Raw genomic sequence first — 19,059 nt, 5'->3', positions numbered from 1 at the left:
TCATTCAGCCCTTTAGTGTCGCTTTTTGTCCTGTATATAAATTGTTGTTCTTTTTCAAAAAAGGTTGTTCTTTCTCGCAATTTGATTTACTCCGTTGACCACTAATAGTACTGTCAAGCTGAATTTGTCATGGCCATGATTTCTTCCATGAAGTGCTTAACCATCGGTGTTTGGAGTACTTTATTCTTTAAACAACTCCTGTGCTCTATTATACGTGTTTCAATCTTTCTTTTTCCTATGTATATAAGTGCACGTGGACGTTTGATCATATACACTAGGTGGCCTGTATTACAGTTAGAAAAAATATTTTTCAACCAATTTATGCTGGTTCATATGTTTACTTCTTTGGTTTTTGTAGCCATTTTGCCCACTCTACAGCTTCCTCATAGGTAGTGTCCCCTGATAGGGTCCATTCCCCAGAGTGTCTTGATGTTTTCTGCTTGGCATTTTTTAGTTTTAAACTTGCTACTGCTAACAAGATTACCTATTGATGTCGATTCTTTGTAGGCAAACATTGCTATAGGCAGCTTTGGAGTCACTGTGTTGAAAACGTTCCAGTGTTTTTGAATAATGTTAGGTATCGCTAGACTATGGCTGGTAAGATATTCATGCATACTATTCTGTTATATTTAGGCTTTTTTATGTGGTCTTCTAATAGCGATTCCCTAATATTATTATATGCTCTTTTTGCTGCCTTTTTCACCAGTTTTTTGGATAGCCCGTCTTTTTTAATTTGGCTAGCAGGGTGTTTGCCTCTTCTTGATAAGAAGTTTTATCTTCCTGCTGTTCCTTTTTTACCTTAAAATTTGGCCAAACAGCAGATTGTCTTTGAAATGTTTGATATTGTGACTTTGATAATGTAACAAAGAATTTCTATCAGTACTTTTATGGTACAGTTTTACCAATAGTTTCCCTTCTTCATGATAAATGGATAAATCTAGGATGTTTGTAGCTTCCTTGTTTATCATCATAGTGAATTTTAAATGGTGGTTTAATTGATTTAGCCAATTTAAAAATTCTTTAGCTTTTTCCATTGTGCCTGTGCATTTTTTTGAATATCGTCAATGTATCTGGACCAGATCTTGATACATTGGTTGAAGGGGTTTGTTGCATAGATGTGAAGTTTTTCAAACATCTCAAAGTAGAGATTTGCCTTGCTGGGGGCCATTGTGGCTACCATCACTGTACCCTCTACCTGCTGAAAAAAATCACCTTGGAATTCGAAGGAGTTTTTAGTTAGTGAGAGTTCAATACTCCACATTATAAAGGAAGTGGAGACCGGATCTATATCTGTGCTGGTAAGCTGTATTTCTTCCACAGTACTTAAAGTTTCTTGTTGGGTAATATTTGTATATAAAAAAATGTATATCCAAACCTATGAAATAGTTAACCTCAGGATTATAGTCAAAGTGTTCTAACATTTTTTAATAGCTTCCTTAGTATCTTTTAGATAGGACATCATACTTTTAACATGGCCCTTAAGATAGTCATCTGCAAACTTTGAGAGTGGCTCAAGCACAGAATTGATGCCAGCAACTATAGGTCTACCTGGAGGATTGTCCAAAGTTTTATATATTTTAGGTAAACAGAAAAGCGTTGGTATAGAAGAATCTGTGTTGATAAGAAATTTAGATTCTTGTTTACTGATCCATCCTCTGTTTTTTTAGCTTTGGTATCTTTGGATTCTATACATTTTAATTATCCTTTTGTAGGATCTTCTGTGAGTTTTTTACAGTATGCTCTAACCCCTCTTTTGATGGGTGCGGGGTGTATTGTCAGGATGCCAGGAGAGGCAACCTGGGTTGTCCATGTGGGGTTTTATAACTCTGATTAAGACAGGACAGGATATTTCAGTTGTGAAGCACTGGAATTTACAGTCTGGTGTCCTGATAGTGCAACCCTGTCTTAATGGCAGACTTCCTTGTCAGCTTCTTATTCTTAATATCTATTGCCACAATTGTCAGTCTAGAAAAATAGATACCTCTCACGACCAATGGCAATGTATCATATTGGCCGACGACCAACCGTCTCATGCACTAAACCTCAGAAATACAGACTCATAAGTTTGACCAATGTGTGGCCATTTTGATGTAGCTAGAGTCGCCATTTTGTTCTCTAACATTTGCTCATTGCTTTTTGTTCAAAACTGCTTAGCTGAAAGCTTATTCTGCTTATTCTGCTTATTCTGCTTCACTGATTACTTTGTTGTTCAAAGCGAAAGGGCAAGACCGCGAGGCTGGAAGTTATTCGTTGCAACATAACGTAGGCAGCCCCAGAGAGGAATGCCCAATCCCCTCCTGCATATAGCCTTGAAGGAGAGCAACACGGCATTTAATCATTTCACTGATGCCAGCCAGTCTCGTTAATATGGTAGAAATGCTAGAAAGAAACAGCTAAAGGTTTGAATTATGCTTTTCTTACGGCCCCCCTTTCCTAAGCCCAGCAGAGCGTGCTGACTCCCAGGACATGAATAGCAAATAGGAGATAGCAAGACCTGGAATGCGACTCTTCCCCCGTACGCAGCTTACCTGCAAGAACAGAAGCACTGTGTTCTGTTCAACAAAGAAATATGTCTCTAGACTCGCAATGTTGCATATTGTTGCTAAAATAGATGTTTGAAGGGGTCATATTCGTCGAAATTGTCAATCATTAGACCCAGTTCAAAGAAACTGTACAATGGGCCTAATGAACATGTCATGACTGACTGCAGGATGTCCATTTTGTAGATATGTAACTGATGTATGTTATTTGCTCTCTTGCGTCCCTCGAGGTCTGGAGACACACGTCACGGGGTGTGAGACCGAGTTGGCCAACTGAGACTATTTGCTTTGCAATAAATCCTATTTTTGGGAATACAACCTCGTGTCTGGCGTGTCAGTTCGTGTGTGGTGATTTGCCTTGTTTCCACTATGCAAGGGTCCCCTAGGGGCCCCTTCACAATGGTATGAGTGATTTGGGGGATCTTTTGGGAAAGCTTGCAATCTGTATTAATGATTGGCAAGATGAGTATAAAAATAGAAGGATTATGTTTATGGGACATTTGAACTTTCAGTGTGATGATCTGACTGCGGGACTTGTTGGTCAATCCTGAAAGTAATAAAGTCTCCTTAAATGTGTTACTTGCGGCAAGGGTTAATAAAACCCAGGGTGAATATCTAAGCTCCACCTCTATGGACTTGAAAATAAACAATATTTCTCAGCTGAGCATTTAGAGCACTTTGCTAAAAAAAAACTGGTGTCTGCTTGTTCAGGGGGTAGGACCTGTATGCAAAAAAAGCTTAGTCATAATCATGTTTATAGTCTAGAGGTTGCAGGAAGAAAATAGGAGAAAAGAAGAATGGTGAGTCAAATCAGAAAGTGTATCGATCTGACTATGATGAGTTCTTTGATAAAAAAAAGTGTGTCTGGCATACAAGAACTGGTCTCGACAGGATCGGGCCAAAAAAGAGTCAGGCTGATGCAGAAGCTCTGTTGAAGATATTACGGAATAAAAATGCACAGACATTTTGGAGGGTGATTAATAACTTGGATTCCCTCAATCCCACAGACAGCTGAATCCTGTTGTAGAAGACAAATGGGTGCTTCATTTTAATTCTATGTATTCCGGTTCATCTTGGCTACCAATGATGTGTGTTTTGATAGCAATCTTAAACGCAGATTGGGTTCCTCTAGTTTTGAGCAAGATATTGTTTGTGATGTTATATCCCGCATTAGCCTGTCTCGTGCACCCGGTTCAAATTGCTTGTCAACATTTTTGTTTAAACAAGATCGGCATCTATGGTCGCAAGCCTTGTCCACTTTGTTTAAAGCCATTGATAGAACAGGTATCTTTCCTGAATCCTGGTTGGAGTCTCACATAGTTCTGATATATAAAAAAGGTGTGAGATCAAATCTGATCAATTATAGGCCAATAGCCATATTAGATGTGGATAGCAAGGTCTTTGCCTGAATCTGGCTGTCTCACCTTGAATCTTGGGCCTTTTTCGGTGGGGAGACTTGATAAATGGCAAATAGGGTTCAGGAATAAGCTTGGCATGTCTCTTAATGGTCTCATGATTAAGGGCATCCAAACACTTGCTTGTTGTGGTAAATACAAGTCAGTATGTGTTGCATTCATCGACTTTACATTTGCCTTTGACATGGTTGACCATAACCTATTGTGGATGAAGCTCAATGATTGGGGGATACCATTGTTGATGGAACTATATTCTAATTCAGTATTCCAAGTCAGATTAAATCAAACGAGTTTACACTAACGCCCGATTAGGACTCTTCGAGGTGTCAGGCAAGGATGCATGTTGGCCCCTTGCCTGTATAGCCTATAAATATCCAAATTGGGTGAGTGTTTGAAATCTGCAGCTTTGGTTCCCCCTAAACACTATCACTTGCATCCATTGTGGTTGCTGTATGCTGACTAAATTCTCCTGGTTGACTGCACTGAGGCAGGATTACAATGGGCCTCATTACGGCTTTGGCAGTAGCCATGCCGCTATTGGCGGCATGGCTGCCTCCAAAACCGGGTCTGGGTCCCCTGAAAGGGGAATTACCGGGCCATTCCGAGTTTGGAGGGCCCAGTAATTCCTGCCTCAGGGAACCCAGGCCCGGACCTTCCCCATTCCCCATAGGGCTCAATGGGAATGGGTGCAGGGAGCTAACAACGGGCTGATTACGACCGGACCGTTGTTAGCTCCCTGGTCTCCTTACCGGATCCTGCAAGGGGACCTCGTAATCAGGCGGAATGAGTTTAACAGGTCCGCATACATTTGCGGCACCCGTTAACCCATTCCTCCAGTGTCGTAATGAGGCCCAATGACTCTTAAATGCCTTCAAGTTTATTGGATGGACATTTTTCCTCAAAATAATCCTACTAAATCCAACATTTTGCAATGCACAAAAAGCAGAGTAAAGTGTTTGTATAAGTGATACATTAGTTAGGCTCCTGTGGAGAAAGTATCTTCACTCATTTATCTGGGGTTCTTGCGTGTAGCTAATCCATATTTAAATGGATTGAAGGAATGGTTGAAGAAACACGCCATTGCACTTGCGAGTCAATTCGGGGGAATTGATACTCATTTTTGCAGGTTTTCACTTGTACCCGCTATTTGGTACAATTAGGGCAAAATTATACCCAAGATCATATATGGTATTGGTGTATATCCCTTCGAAATTGTGGATTATTTACAATACTGGGAAGCACTAATTTGGAGAAGGGTGCAACATCTTCTGAATTCTGTGCCCATACATGCCCTTAGGTATGAGTTTGGTATTGTTTCCTTGATAGCAAGAAGGCAGTGGAAGATCTTATCCATTGTACGAAAGACTTTTTGTCCCAGTTGGTGTTCTCTGTACAATGATCTTGGGGTAATCTTGAACTCTATGTCATGCCCACGATTATACTGTCAAGCTCTCCTGACAGAATTGGGTCTTTCCTTTCATGACTTCATCTATAGAAAATCATTTTTATGTGAAGAAAGTGTTATATGAATATGATTGAATTAAGACAGTTGAAATGATCCATGCGTATCCATCTATGGCACATTTCCAATATGACCATAAGAGGTTGGGTACCCTTGCCCCGTACTTGGCTTTCTATCCAGCCAAATATGTTAGGTATATTTTTTTATATTTTAAATGGAAAATGCTGGCAACTAAAACACGGTTGGTTAGGTATGACCTCTTGGAGCCTCTGCAAGTGAATTGCAGATTTTGTAACATTGAGTGTGACACTAGACATCTTAAACATACTTTGGTGGAGTGTCCAGCTGTTCATGAGCAAAGATATAAATATTTGGGGAAATTCTTTGGAAAAAAATAATCTGGGGGATGGTGGTCATATATGGACTATTTGTCTTGCAGGCCACACGGCCTCCACTGTTCGTGCAGTTGTGCATATTTTCAAATCTTTATGTTTGGATGTTTTTCAAATCATTGAATTGTGTGTTATGTACCTATTGTCATTTACTTTTTTTAGTAACTCGTGGTTTTATATTGTATGCATGTAACTGTGCTTTCTTTTGTTAAAGGTAAAGCTTTCTTAGCCATATGATAATAAAGAAATATTTTTTTAAATCTCGTACTTTTGTAAAAAAAAACTATCCTCATAGAAAATAAAAAGAAGGATTGTGAGAAAGTACTTCTGGTGACTGTGTGGGCATGACAAATTACTGCCCGTTTTTCCATGTAGAGCACATCCTTCCAACAACAATTGTAATAATAGCAGAGCAATGCAATATAAATGTGAATGGCTCTAATTCAAGAATTACTTCTTGGATACTATCAAAGGTTTTCTTTTTGTGTAGAGGTCAAGTGTGGGCAAAATAAAAAGAGCTTAATGGCTCAAGGACTGGAGCTGAAATCACAGAATTGAGGAGTAAAATATAATAACTACCGGAAATATGGTGGCATACCTGCCATCCAGATATGACGTATATGAAGAGAGCACTTGCCAGGAGATAGCCACAGTTTTTGTGAACTGGTCTTCCTACCATATTATCAAAAAAATAATTAGTCACTGGCTTTGGTAGTGCTTGGGTAAATGATATTCCAAACCCTTTACAAAATTGGTACCAAAGGAGCCAGCTGGCAGAGTTGATGGTGGCTTGACAGGGCCAAAGCAGGTGGCACCAAGCATCAAACGCCTTTCCACTCATACTTAGAAAAGAAAAGTCCCTCATGGCATTCAGAAAGGCGCTAAAAAACAATCTATTCAACTAGACTTACCTGAATGTTGTTCCCCTGTAACCTTGGAACACTCCTACCGTATTGATGCTGAATCCCCTTAATATTGGTCCTAAGAATCTGTTTAAGTTGTATAAAGTGAATATAATGTATCAGCGCCAGCATGTCCCAGGGCCCTTGTCTGCTTTGTAAATTTAAATAAATAAAAAAAAATGGTAATTTAGCAAGTAATACCCACTGCAATAAACCAACAACTCACAACGCTGGTGATAATCTCTAATTCTGATTACATCCAACCCAGGTTTGTGTAGCACTTGATTAACTGGTAAAATAGAGGCATGCTTTGTGAAAGTAAAAAAAAAACTTTAAGAAACAGCAGACTGATCCAGACCATGGATGATATCATGGCCTCCAATGACATGAAGATCTTTAGAAAAAAGATCAAAGGTCATTACAAATTAGAGGGTCCCAAAAAAACGGAAATGTTTTAAGTGATCAATTGGCCAAAACAGGCACTCTTCAAGAGGATTTCATAGGTAAGCAACATCACCTGGGAGAAATCTAATTTATGGCAGTGACCAGATCCCAAACTCACACTAGCTGCTCACTGGATTAGAGCTGCTCCTGATGAATAATTGATCACTGTTTAATAAAGTGACCTCATTATTCACAAATTCTAAGAATTTCTAGAGAACTCAACTAACTTGCCTCTTACTCAACCATATTACAAATGGAGGGAAAATCTTAAAGTCCAAATGAAATTCCAGAAAAAGGTTAAAATCCAAGATGTACTGTTGCTGTGGAAATCCCAAACTGGATCTGACCAGTGAATAGTACCTATCTAAAGCTAAAGTATAATGAATGATACATCATGTCCACAATGTTGCAATATCAGTTCTTTAGGGATTTCAAAATACTCTGCCAATCATATGTGAAGTTGCTTATTTGTTACATAAGGGGCACGATCCTAACACACCTCTAATGGGGTGTCTGCTATGTGCTTAGTTCCAACAAAGCCTTTCCCAATCACCAGGCTCCTCTTCGGAAAGGCGGAGTGACATTTTCTTGATCTTATTCACAAATCAACTTTTTGGACCTGTGACTTGTTCTGCTAGAGTAAATACACGTTTGTTGACATACCTCTTTCCAAAGTAGTTTGAATGTTTTCCTGCCCAAAACTTTAAGGTAGAGAAAGTCGCCACTTGATGATTGTTAGAATGGATTTCTAAACTCTGGCATGGTGGACAGATGGTTAGGAAGCCACCGTTATTGGATGAACAGGGGAATATTTCTGGGATGATAGCCAGACCAATTCATGATAGATTGGAGAGCAGTTGTTAGGCAGAATCCTGTGCAGTTTCCTTGGGGACCACTGCAAGAAGATTAAGACTACAGGAGTAAGCAGTAAACCCAATTGGTAGCAGTCTGTACTAACCCAGATTTACCTGGTAGCTGTGGCTGAGCAGTCAGACCTCTCTCAAGAAGAGTAGGGCAGTATATAGAGCATCCACAATAGGGCTAAAAACACAGTAGAGCAAACAAACACTGACCAGAGCTTTGTATCAAAAGTATATAATTATTTATTTAAAACACACTTTAGGCAATACACTAGCACTCTAAATCAAAAGCAAGTAAAAACACAGTCAGGTAAAGTATACACACCTGCCTTGATAAGTATTAGACAAGTCAGAGTTAAAACACCACAATTTGTTAAAACAGATGTGAGCGCGATGGCACTCCAATAGTTAAGTTAAAGAGAGAGAAAAAGGTAGAGCATAGAAATAAAACAGGTCCCAACACTTTTAGAAGTTCAAAGCAAGGGATTAAGGCAGTATACACTGTAGAGCCAAAGTTCATAGGCTAGGCCCACGTTAAATGGAGCAAAGCGAAATGTGCCCAGGATCACACAGTTTAAAATGCACTAAAAGTCTTTGCAGAATGTTCAAAAGAGGTTGGGGTGATTCAAGAAGTTAAAGTTAGAAGGTCTGGGGCCAACCCAGTTGGAAAGTCAAGGATTTAAGGGTCACCTTGGGCAAACCGAAGAAAGGGAGGCCACGCAGAACACAATACCTTAAAGAGAGAGGAAGCTAAAGCGGTGGCAGTTGTTCCTGGCAGTGGTTGCAGTTCATTGTTTCGACCAGGGGAAGACCTGCCACCAGCCAGAAACTCGACGAGGGGGAACTGGACAGTGCCCCCTTGGAAACAGACCCAAGGGCAATTGAATTAACCCCTTCCAGTACTTCCACAATATGATGGTGGGTACTGGTTCTGTTCACAATTTTGGACTAGTAAAGTCAATGGTGACTTTACATGCCCTGGGAGACAGTAGTCAGTCTCAGGGTATGGAGTCTATGTTTGGGGGTCACTATGACACCCCTGTGTTACTGCACTGAGGGTGCTGTGTAACACATACACTAAAACAGATGATACCGTATGGAGAAAAAAAACATAGCCCACAAGCACACAAAAAGTCAAAGACATACCTCAAATCATGCCTAAGAGTGGGAGGAAAAGAGTCTCACTCTTAGCAGGAGAAAAAACAAACCCCAAAAATCCAGCAAAGCTGCTAGGGGACTCACTAGGTTTGGGAAATTAGCCTTATAAGATAATTCTCCCTAACAGCAGTCAAGCTAGGTCTCAGGAGGGGTGAGAGTGATAAGGCATCTCTGATGAGCACATACAGCAAAACACCAATAATTTGAATTATACAGTAGTATATTACAATATATACGATTATTGTAGGGCCAACAGCAACACCAATGAATCATGAAACGTAATACTAAAAATATCACTCAATCAACACATTAGGTAACATGTATACTGATCCCTTATGGTCCTTTTAATTAAGGTAACACATCGAACGAAGGATGGGATGGAGAATAACTCTCACACCAAATAAGAAGACCGACTCAGGAAGTTGGCAAAATGTCTGTTTTATTCTCAATTGTCTAAAACAGGGAGTACAACGGATGTCGCACAGCTCGGTCTCAATGCATTTCATGAAAAAGATTACTTTTATAGCAAAAACTCATCATATGTGAGGTCATACTACATAGCAAACTCCAAAAACCTACACGTTATTTTGATTGAACTAAGTGGAGTATCTAAGTATACTTTCTATAAGGGATTGGATTACGATTGGGTTTCTATAGTCAAGTGCAACTCATGCCCTCCCTTTGTTTAAGTCATCTTTGACAGTGATTAGAAACACAGTATTTCATTGGCTGTAAAACTATAAGACCCTTTGTTATATGGCCCTCTACAGTTGGTTGGCATGCTTGTACCCTTCTTAAACATTTGATTCACTAGCAGCACGTAAGCTGGTAACCCAGGTGCTGGTGGGTGGACTTGACCGTACCTTCCCACACAATTAGCCCATCATATCTCATCACTCATGCCTTCTGCCATTCAGATTGTCTTCGAACTTGGCCTTGTAGTAGTTTTTCTTCTCTGGGAATGTAAGGGAGTGTGAGCACATTCTTATCAAGGTTCAGGCTTGCATGCCCACATCTATTTCCATCTTGGACTCACATGACAGTAGACCATGAATCGAACCATTTTATAGCATTTAATTGCCCTGAATAAAGAAAGTTGGCACTCATGGGGTTCTCTCTTTGCAACTTAACAAAGGATGCCTCAGCGTCTCACATTAACTGTTCTTCAAGGACTGACAACCTGTTTTGGCTACTTTAGCCTTTGACACCAGGCCAAGCAGTCTTCCTTTGGTCCATGTTCGAGCTTTGGCTTATTTTCTTGCGACACACACTAATCAATCCTCCTTTCTCCACAGGTTAAACTTACTAAAATTGTGACATCGAACATCCAGATTCTTCATATATATATCTTGGCGGCACCGCCTGCAATCTATTCACTACGTATAGCCAGCCTTTATGATTACTTAGTCTACTTGCATTATGGCATCTGTTCAGTTATAAAATAACTTGCATTTTCTGCAGTGCTTCTTCACACGTGCAATCTTCATTCTGCACATGAAAGTCTTCTCGATTCTTTGCTTCTCCATCAGATTCCATAAGGTCTAGGCATTCTCTTCTCTGCTCACCCTTCTCAGTGTGTCACGCTTATTTCTTGTTACGTCACCAGCCTCTCCTTTTCAAATCTTCACACTTCTTGTGGGATCTCCATCAGGAGACTGTCATCTCTTCGGGGATACATCATGTAGGGTTTCTCACTGGACACCTTGTCTCAAGGCTTTTCGTGTTATAGGTACTCTTACTGGCGTTGCACATGTCACCATTTCCGGGTTCCAATATTTAGGCAGAATAGGGCCGGGACTTCCTGCAGAGGCATTCAGCTGTTTCTCTACATTACATTCACTGAAGCCAGTGTGAGAAACTCCACTAATACCTGCAAGGGAAAAGGGCAAATAACATTTATAGCATGGACAACCTTCAAAGATGGCAACCCTAACTTTATAGGTCCAGCCCTTAGTTGAATGAAGCCTTCTGTTCAATGTTTGATTCATGCACAAAAGCTCTCTGTCTTGCATGAAGTTCATAAAGTACTTCTTAGAATGCCGGAAAAAGTTAGGGGAAGAATTGTGAAGGGGTGAAACGGGTTCCACACGTTAGGAGAGCATCTGCTATGGCAAACAAAGCTGTTCCTGAAGTTCAGAGGGCTTTAGGGAGCAGATACTTTCCAAGCCAAAACTAAGACCAAAATAAACTTCTGTGAGTAAATGCATTTGGATGAGCAAAGGGCCACTGGTGTTAAGATGGATTTCTAATCTCTGACCTGGTGTACAGAGGTTTAGGAGGCCACCCTTGGTTTAGTGAAACAGGAGAACCTTCTGGACAAGCCAGACCAATCTAGATAGCTTGGCAGGCGGTCAAGACTAAGTCTCGGGAGGGGTGATAGTGACCACAATGAGTACACACAGTAACAAACCACAAATTACTCTTAGACAAGTGTATATGAAAAGTATCTATACATTTATTGTCGGCTGGAAAAATAGACACAAGTAACCTTTAATTATATAAAAACAGTTATCACACAAAATTCTTATACTAGATAACATATATACATTATGTTTCCTAATGTGACACAGCAGTAAAACACATCCACAACCTGTAAAGAGAGGGTTGACCTAAAATACTTGAAGCATTAGACAATTCTTTCATAGTCGTTCCCTAAGAAGAGGGGATCCTTGTGCTCAACAGTACAGTTGTGCGTAAAAATGCATGATCGTGCAGACAAAGAAAAAAGCAGGTCTTCTTGGGAAACCTGTAGCAAGTCAGGAGGGGGATTGAGGCAATGAAGACTTGGTTCCCACTATTCAAGCAGGGCCTGCCTTTGGCGGCAGTGCAGTTTTCAAAAGGTGAGAATAGCTAATGAGCACAGGCTAACTCAGCCAAGAGTGAATACCTTTTAAGGGGTATCCATATGTATAAAAGTGATTGGATGTGCCAGGGGTCCACTGGTAAGTGATGCAAGTACTCACTGACCCTCATCACTGTCCAGACCAAACTTTGCCAGTGTAGTCAAGGTCGCTAGTAGGTTCGAGTGCTGCAGTTTCATGGTGATCCAGCTCTCAGGGGCAGCAGGATAGAATGATCATCCATGACGGGACAGTTGCCTTTTGTCAGCTTTTGAAGGAGGTATGAAGAAAATTCCAGTGCAGCAGGCTTCAGGGCACAGGAGAACAGAAAGGCAAAACACCTATAGCGACCGTCACCAACAGGTAGTGATGCAGGAATCACAGATGTTGGCCTCGTTACACACTCTCCTTATTCGGGACTCGAGCTATGCCTGCAAAATTTTGCAGAAGAGGGCATGGGACCATGGGCATGGGACCACATGCAAGCAATGTCCTAAGTCTCGGGTTTCAACTCAAGACAGCAGAAGTTTTGTGGGATACTGTGTGGCCCAAGAACACTTCTGATGGGGCTAGATCGGTGGGTAAGAAGGGGGCACAGAGAGTAGTTGATCCCACTACTCCAAAGGGGTGAAGTACCTTGGCAGGCCTTCTTGATTGATGAACAAAACAGTGGTCCGATGGCACAGCAGAGGATGAAAGATGCCAAAACCGTTCAAAGCGTCTGCGGCGGTTTCACAAGTCTGTTTCTCTGTGGAGAATACTTGGCTCCTTCTATAGTTTCGGGGAGAACTCCGGTGATTGACCTGGAATGGATGCAGAGCACCTTCTGTTATCCAAGATTAGCCTTGCACCAAAATCGAGGATTTCCAATTGAGATGTGCTCTCATGCTGGTCTTCCAGTCGTGGTCCAATCATGGTCCACGGTGGTCTCAGTCATTTAGGCACTCCAGACATAGCTCTCTGTCCTTAAGCTGGCAACTAATTAATCCAATCAGGTGTTCTTTGCCTTTCTCATCTATCTGTGATAGTACAGCACCTATCCAAGTGTCAGAGGCACCTGTTGCACAATAAAAGCATGTTTGTAGTCAGGGTCCCTGAGGACATGAGCCCGGCAGAGGGAGTCTTTTAAGCCATTGAAGGCCTTCTCACACCTCAGACCAAGATATCTTATTTGGCTTCTTTGGAGTGGAGAGAGCAGTCAGAGGGGCAGCTATGGTGCCAGAGTCTGCCATAACATTTTAATAGTACCCAGTGAGTCCTAGGAAGGCTCTCACTTGGGTTTGTGTAGTGGGGGTAGGCCAGTCTTGTACTGCTTGTACTTTACTGGGTAGAGGCTGAATCTTCCCTACACCTACTTCATGTCCAAGGTAGACCACATATCCTTGACCAATCTGGAACTTGCTGGCCTTTACTGTAAAGTGGTCCTTCTGAAGAGCCTGTAACACAATTCTAAGGTGCTCCACATTTTCCTCCAAGGTGGCACTGCAGATTGCTATGTCATCCAGATATAATAAGCAGAATACGTCCATCCCATTTAGATCATGGTTCACAAGCCTCTGAAAACTGGCAGTTGCATTTTTTAACCAAACAGGCATTACCCTACACTAGTAAAAGCTTTCTGGAGTTGAACATGATGTCTTCTCCTTTGTATGCTCTGCTAGGGCTTGTTGCCAATACCTTGCAATGAGGGCAAATGTGCTGAGGTACTTGGAGGCACCCAAGTTATCCACCAGCTCATCAGTTCTAGGTAGGGGGTGAGCATCTCTCCTGGTGACAGCTTTCAGGGCCATGTAATCCACACAGAACCTGATTTCAGAGGTACCAGCTTTTGGCACCAGAACCACATGACTGGACCATTGACTACTGGAAGGCTCAATCACTCCCAGATCCAGCATCTTGTTGACCTCATCCTTGGTGTTGGATCTCACCTTAGCTCACATCCTGTAACTCCTACTTTTGGTATAGGTACACTGTTGCCAGTGTCTATCTCATGTTTGCACCAAAGTGTCAAACCTGGAGTCAGTGAGAACACGGAGGAGAACTGCCTCAGCAGAGTTCTTACTTCCTCTTGTTGGTCAGAGGTCAGGTGAGGGGATCCTTGGACACCCTCGATGGAGCCAACTGATGGACCATTCTGGAATAAGTAATGGAGAGGTTCTGATTCCTCCTCTCCAATATCTGATGCCAGCAGTAGTGCAGCTATTTTAACCCTAGGGATGAAAGCCTTCAGTCTATTTATGTGAAACACTTTTGGGGCCTGTCCAGGCCTTCTAAGGTTCACCAAATAGTTAACCACACCCAGCTGCTCCACAACTGGGTAAGGGCCTGACATTTATCCTGTAGGGGTTGAGACCTTATTGGGTTCATGATCAGGACTTTGTGACCTGGGGTAAAGTGAACAAGTGAACCTTTCTGGTCATACCAATGTTTGACCAATGCCTGACCAGCCTTCAACTAGTCACTGGCCTGAGCATCAGGAGGACCATACTCCTCCTTTACCCCAGCACATAGTCTACTACATTGGTAGTTAGAGGAGGAGTGAGGATCTCCCACCCTTTCTTCACTATGGACAGTGGCCCACTTACAGGGTGCCCACAAAGAAGCTTGAAGGGGCTGAAGCCAACCCCCTCTTGAGGAACCTCTCAGTAAGCAAAGCGTAAGCATGATAACAGGTGATCCCATTTCTCCTTGGGGTTCTTCCAGAGCCCCAATCATGCTCTTGAGAGTTCTGTTAAACCTCTCAACTAAACCATTTGTGTGTGATGATAAGCAGATGAAAACTTATAAGTGACCCCACATTCCTTCCACATGGGTTGCAGATATGTGTACATAACATTGCTGCATCTGTCAGACACAACTTCTTTAGGGAAGCCAAATCATGTAAATATGCCAAGTAAAACTTTAGCAACTGACTTGGAAGTCACTGTTTTTAATAGATTGGCTTCAGGATATCCGGTGGCATCGACAACCCGCACCAAGATAAACCTATTGGCAGAGGATGTCTTAGGGTCAAGGGGACCAACAATGTGTAATCCCTACCCTTTCAAAGGGCACTCCCACCACAGAGAGTGGCACCAATGGAGCCTGGATTGTTGAGCCAGTCTTCCCAGAGATCTGGAAAGTGGCAAAACTCCTGCAATGGCCTTCTTGTTGCACCCCCATCTTGGGCCAGTAGAAATGCCTGGATAACCTTTGCTTGATTCTCTTGATCCCAAAGTGACCAACACGGGGGACGTCATGCGCCAGTTGCAGGAGGAAGGGTCTCACTTAAAGGGGGACCACCAACCTCCCATGGTCTCCTTTGATAGACTCTGTGGGCTCACTGTACAGCAGCCCACCTTACCAATAACTCCTGTGCTTCACAGGAGGTTCACCCTCAAGCTGGGAGCGGGCCTATCTCCTTAGGCCTTCTAAAGATGGGCATTCATGGTGTCCCTTACTGAACTCTTCCCTGTCAGGACCACCTTCAACCAATAAACTTTGGAGCTCAGGATGGCCATGTGAGTTGAGTATTTCAGGCAGAACCTCTTTATTGTCAGGTTCAGGTGCTTGGCCAACTACCTCCACCTCAGTGATAGGTGAGTTTGGGGGAATATTCTCTTTCCCTATTTTTGATTTTCTTACTCCCTAAGCCTTGGGTTTCCCCTTTGGCTTTGGCTCAGCCGACTTGGCCAGGGCAGCTCTTGTTTGTGACGTTGTGCATGCTCTCTCTGCTGTATCCCCCACAAGACCTAACTCTCTGAGGTGATTACCCAGCAGGACCTTCCCAGGGACTTGCCTCTGTATGCTCACAGGAATCCTAACTACTGTACCATTGACAGTTAGATTTACAGGTAATACTGGGAACTTGAGAGAGGGCCATCAGCTAACTTGGTGGGCATCAGAGGAGCTCTGGCAAGCTCCTCCTGGTTGACCAGTGTGGCATCCACCACAGTTCTGCTGCATCCACTATCCCTAAGGGCAGGAGTGTTTACTCCATTGTTTCATTGCTCAGCACACTGGGCCCCATGCCAGACTCATAATATTTTACCAGTGCCTAACTTCCCGGTGCCAACAGGAGATTCCAAGATTCCAAGGTCGGCGGCCCGGGAAGTAAGGCGCCCTTAAAATTTAAGTCCCCATTCACACAGAGTCCTTTAGGACTCTATGGGAGTGGGTACTCGAAAGCTCCGACACAGTTGATAACGGTGCCTGTGCTTCCGTGAATGGTCTGCCTACCATGGCCGCTGCACCTGCAGGGTCAGACCTGTTGGATACAGCAGCCGCGGCAGGCAGGCACGTAGTTTGCCAGTCCAGAAACAAGGGTGCCGGTGAGCTTATGAGGTGAAACTCCCGCACCCTTGGTCCCTCAGGCTTCGGCCCTGCGGGTATCAGCAGTAGTTATTAAGAGGACGAGGCTGGGTCTCAGAGGCAGAGTCAGCACCAGCATTGTTCCTCCTGACAAGAAACCCCTGCGCCCTTGGTCACATGGCTTCGGCCCTGCGGGTATCAGCAAGAGTTATTAAGAGCAGGAGGCAGGGTCTCAGAGGCAGAGTCAGCACCAGCAACATTACTCCCGACAAGAAACTCCCACGCCCTTGGTCCTGTGGGCTTCGGCCCTGCCGGTATCAGCAGGAGTTATCAAGAGCAGGAGGCGGGGTCTCAGAGGCAGAGTCAGCACCTGCACAAGCAACATTACTCCCTACAAGAGGCTCCCATGCCCTTGGTCCCACGGTCTTCGGCCCTGCGGTTATCAGCAGGGGTTATCAAGAGCAGGAGGCGGGGTCTCAGAGGCAGAGTCAGCACCAGCACAGGAAACGTTCCTCCTGACAAGAAACTCCTGTGCCCTTGGTCCCGTGGGTTTCAGCCCTGCGGGTATCAGCATGAGTTATTATGAGCAGGAGGCGGGGTCTCAGAGTCAGCACCAGCACATGCAACATTACTCCCGACAAGAGACTCCTGTGCCCTTGGACCCATGGGCTTCGGCCCTATGGGTATCAGCGGGAGTTATTAAGAGCAAGAGGAGGGGTCTCAGAGGCAGAGGCAGCAACATTACTCCTGACAAGAAACTCCTGCACCCTTGGTCCTCCGGGCAACATTTGAAGTGACCTGATTTTGGACAACCTGCCCGATGCCTAGACTCTGGTGCAAATGCAAATTCTATCTGACAACCTTTCTGGTTGCAAAGGAAGGACACCCTTACTATCTGAGACCCCGAACAGCGTGCCACAGCAAGCCAGGAACAAGGACACAACATTGGGAAAACTGTATTTGAGTCACCTACATCTGCTACAAGACCCACAGAGCTGCTTTTGACATAGTGTACTTTGCAACCCATGTTGATCCATTTTCGAGCTGCCTAATGAAGCTCACATGCCTGTTCCCTAGCATATTCAGGCCGACTTCCTTTATCGAACTGTGCCGCGTTATGAGATCCATCGTCTGATTCCACGAGATCAATGCTGACTCGACCCATTGGGAGATGCATGGCTCGACCATCTTGACGTCAACTTGACCCATTTGGAGGCACACGATTCGAGCCTCTCGACTCTAACTAATCCCTTTGGGAAGCACCCAATGTTCTCAAGGTTGATTAGAGCCATTGGAAATCATTAATTCTGATCATCTCGATGCTGACTCGACATGCAGGAAAGTGCATAGAAGCCTGGTTCAGCACTGTAGAACCTAAAGAACAAGATAAACGATGTTTCGAGTGGTTCTTCCCCCCTTTGCTAATTTAATGTGCCCTGTTGACGTTTTTGTGACCCCAGTCATTATCTTTTATTTAAAGACATACTTGAATTTGAACACAGTTGCACGAATCAATTGCGTTCATACTCCTGTCCTCATACCCAATGGGACTCCTTTCATCCAAAGGGCTGCATTTTCAGTATTTTCCTTTAGTGTTTTTTTGCTATTTTTAATAGTGAGTTGGTATTTCTAGTTAAAATTAAAGACTCCTTTATTATTATCCTAGAATGGAATTTTTATTTTATTTTATTTGGTGTCACAGTACTGTTGCTGTTTTGGATGGTTTTGCTGGTTCACTCCCATCTTATAGAATGTAGCCTGCACTCTGCCCAAGCTATCTTGAAGAGGTGAAGGAGGTGTACAATTCATGTTGTACCTGTTTAATTTTAATTATTGAGATCATTGCTGGTTTTGGTAGTTTTATGGGGCTAAGTAGGAGTTTAGAAACCACTACTGATCACTTTCCTCCAGCAGAGCAGTAGTCATGTTGTCCTATGCTCTAGTAAGCCATGTTGCATCATGCAATGTTTGCAACTGTTTACAATTTGTATGAATATGTATGATGCATGCACCAACATGCTATGTTGGTGCATGCACCACGCCATTTCACAACATGTGGATGCTCAATGAATACAGAGCATGGTATCTCAAATCTACCTCTCATCACTACTCTACCAAAAAGCAGCCCACGGTCTCCTTCTGTCCTGCAACTAACCTCCCCACCACCCAAACTGTCTGTGGGGAGTGTAAGAAACATGAAATGTAAAAAAAAATTAAAAAGAAATGTAAGATCCAGTATCATAACATTACATATCATAAATGCATTACACAATCGATGTTCAAGAGTGCCTTTGCCCATCATTTCTAATGAGTGGTTTTAGTACTCTCTGTGAACACATGAAAGAAAAGGAAGCAAAAGTGCACATCTCTAAATGTACTTTCATCACGGTTCTGACAATTATCTGCCATGACCACAAACTTGATTTTACTAATGAAGTGCATTTGTAAGATTACATTAAGCAATTCAAATTGTGTGTTTTCCAAGATAAAGCATAGATGAGATCAAACATCAATCTGGTTCTTAAATTATAGCTTCGCGCACATCAGTATTATACGTGTTTAAGGAAAATGGAGACATAAATACACCTTTAGATTTGCAGAGCACTGTGAAGAAACCTGTGTGACATGTGCTGTCTGTTGATATTATCTGTGATATGTGAAACGCTACGGGTACTTATTTCACCCCAGATGACTCTTGCACTTTGCTTGAGCGCACTTATTAAGCAGTAGGATATACAAGTACTGGGCAGAATAAG

Source organism: Ambystoma mexicanum, chromosome 10 (genome assembly GCF_040938575.1).
Source record: "Ambystoma mexicanum isolate Mex_15411 chromosome 10, UKY_AmexF1_1, whole genome shotgun sequence".
NCBI lineage: Eukaryota > Metazoa > Chordata > Amphibia > Caudata > Ambystomatidae > Ambystoma > Ambystoma mexicanum.
Note: the sequence above shows the minus strand (reverse complement) of the source record.